Raw genomic sequence first — 3,121 nt, 5'->3', positions numbered from 1 at the left:
GGAAAGAAAAGGAAGAAAGAAAAGATAGGTTAATATCGACCAGGACGTGCCTCCATAAGGAAGGTAGGGTAATATCGGCCAGGACATACCTTCAGGAAGGAAATAATCTAATATTGGCCGATACATACCTCCCAGGCAAAGTTAGACTAATATCGACAGGGACATACCTCCCGGGCAAAGTAGAATATAATATCGATCGGGACATATCTCCCGGGTAAAGGTAAGGTAATATCGGCCGGGATATACTTTCAGGAAGGAAATAGTCTAATATCAACCGATACATACTCCCCAGGCAAAGTTAGGCTAATATCGGCCGAGACATACCTCCTGCGCAAAGTAGGATATAATATCGACCAGGACATACTCCCCAGGCAGAGTTAGGCTAATATCGGCCGATACATACCTCCCAGGCAAAGTTAGACTAATATTGGTTGAGACCTGCCTTCCAGGAGAAGTCAAGACCGGTCGATTGACCCATGATTGGGAAAGACACTTGATAGAATATAGTGACTTCGATCGATATAAGGAATATTGACAGGTAGAATTAATTACAACGGGAGGGGTGAAATGATGATTAATGGAGATACTTACAGTATATAACTATATGACAGAAAATATATATTTTGGCGGGAAATGTGTTTTCATATTATTTTGCAGGTGCTAAACGACAAAGAAGGTACATCTGGGGTACAAAAAGATTCCTTAAAAGTGATTCACCACAAGTACACAGCTGACGTCATCTTATAAACAAACTCTAACGAACCGGGGTCCACTTCATGACTACGGAGGTTATATGAAGTGGTATAAAAGGGAGAATTCTCTCCGTTGGCAAGGTAAGTTCACAAGTTCACATCATTGCACACATTCATAACCCTAATTTCCAGCTACTGTTCATCGTCTTCTTTTTTCTTCCACACATAGAGAGATCACTGACTTGAGCGTCGGAGGGCCTAGCCAGGGATTCCCACCCTGGTCTTAGGTCACTGACGATAGTGTTGGTTGGTCTCTTGTGCACAGGAAGTCTCGGAAGCGTCGGATCTTGGCTTTTTCTCTCCATATTTGGATTTCTCCTTCGTCATCGGGTCTTCGTGCAAGGAAGACCGTCGGCGACTCTATTTTTCCCGATCTGCTTTGGGTTTCTCAGATCGGTATTCTGCGGACATTATTCTTCATCAACGTGGTGGGTTTCTTCCTCTCGGATCTCCGTCGTGTTCATCTTCTCAGACAGGATCAGTCACATTAAATGAGAATGGGGGGTTACAATCCCATTGTGGCCGGCCACTTTTGTATGTGAATGAAATTGATTTTTCATTCAATTTAAGTGAATTCATATCATCTTCTTCCTTGCTCTCAATCTCTTCTCCCTCTCCTCCTCCTTGGCCGAACCACACAAGGTGCTAGCACACCTTTGTTTGGTCTTCTCCACCTAGTTGTTCGTGTGGATACTTCTAGAGGATCATACGCTTGACGATCTCGAGATCCGGCATCTCCTTGGACGAGCGGGATTCACGAAAGGCACGCATCAAGGGTAAAATGTTTTCTCCTTGTAGATCTAGTTTAGAACAAAGTCTAAGAAACTCGTACTCGTTAATTTTTTATTTTATTTTACTTCGCACGGATCCGGTGGCATGGGAATCGGGGTTTCTGCAACGCGAAAAAGCAGTTTTTGCGGCCCGAAATTCCTAACAGGGCCTAGGGAAAAGTTTTAAAACCTAACTATGCTTATTATGTTTCCTCATGATGTATGATTCTTGATATATGGTTAGTTTAAGTTCTCATGCTTCATGTTGGGTTAAGAACCTAGAATCCTACCTCTAGTTCCGGTGCATGGCCGTGCTCCTTGACTTGTTCCGGTGCGCTGTTTTTGCTCCGAAAGTCGTCCCTGTAAGCACAAAACCAAGCAAAGAGCAGATATCCGAACAAAAGAATATATATAATGAATACAAGACAAAAGAGGCAATTATGCAACGAATATATACGAATAAAGTACGTGAATGTGCGCTAAAACATGCGTAACTGATTATACTATATTTGCGCACATCAAAAGGTACCCATGACCTATTGAAACTTCCTAGAGTGTTGGAATTGAGTTTTTGCAGTTCTTTTTTGTTCTTCTCTTCATTTCTATATAGATCTTTCTCCATAAGTTCTTCAAGATTCTTGCCACTTCTTAACTTGATGACATTCTGCACTGGACTTCTCTGTTCTTTTCAATCCCTCATTCTGTAATTGGATGAAGTTTACTCTCTATTCATGGATGGTTATAACAACTTTTGTGTGGCAATTGTCATTGCATTTTTAGCTTGCACTTTAGGAATTATCGAGGGAAATTCCATCCAATTTTTGTCTAACCATTCTTGGAGATTCTATGTCATTTGATCAATTATGTATATGTTTTGTCCAAACATTTATTCATCAAAGAACCTCCAACAAATGAATCCAATAATGACTTATCTGAGAAAGAAATCCCCATATAGAATATGTACACCGTCAGCCATTTTTCTAAACCATGGCGGGGACACTATCTTAGCAAACTCTTAAATCTGTCCCATACTTCAAATAATAATTCTCTATCTTTCTGAGCAAAATTTATGATTTTGTTCCTCATATATATCGTTCTTCTTGGAGGGGAAAAGTGTGTATAAATTGCTTCTCAATTATTCCCAACTTATTATGCTTTAAGGATAGAAAGAATAAAACTAAGTTCTTACTTTATCTTTGATGCTGAACGGAAATGCCATCAATCGGATGGTATTCGCTAATGCTCCTTTGCAATTCACCATGTTGCAATATTCAAAAAATACCTCAAGGTTCAAATATGGATTTTCTAAAAAAAAATTTCTAAATTTATGACCTTTATCATGGAAATTAATGTTGGGTCTAGTTGGAAACTTGCTGCTTCAATATGAGGATCTACAATGAGAGACATTTTTTTGGTAGAAAAGGGTGTGAAAAATTTTCTTAAAGGCCTACTGATAAAACGAGAAATACGAGTAGAATAAGAGAAATAAATGGATGACTTTTGAAATAAGAGAAATAAACGGTAGAGAAATACGAGTAGAATAAGAGAAATAAACGGATAAAACGAGAAATTCAGCAATGATCAAGAGCAATGAAAGGA

General features: G+C 39.3%; 1 non-coding gene across 1 annotated transcript; it reads left to right on the top strand.

The window, feature by feature from the left end:
- Positions 1-2,504: 2,504 nt before the first annotated feature.
- LOC122007508 lies at positions 2,505-2,610 on the top strand. The gene has a single exon (XR_006118997.1). It is a non-coding gene; the product is annotated as a small nucleolar RNA R71 (small nucleolar RNA).
- The last annotated feature ends 511 nt before the right edge of the window (positions 2,611-3,121 follow it).

This window comes from Zingiber officinale, chromosome 7B (genome assembly GCF_018446385.1).
Source record: "Zingiber officinale cultivar Zhangliang chromosome 7B, Zo_v1.1, whole genome shotgun sequence".
NCBI lineage: Eukaryota > Viridiplantae > Streptophyta > Magnoliopsida > Zingiberales > Zingiberaceae > Zingiber > Zingiber officinale.
This window is presented reverse-complemented; position numbering and strand designations above follow the sequence as displayed.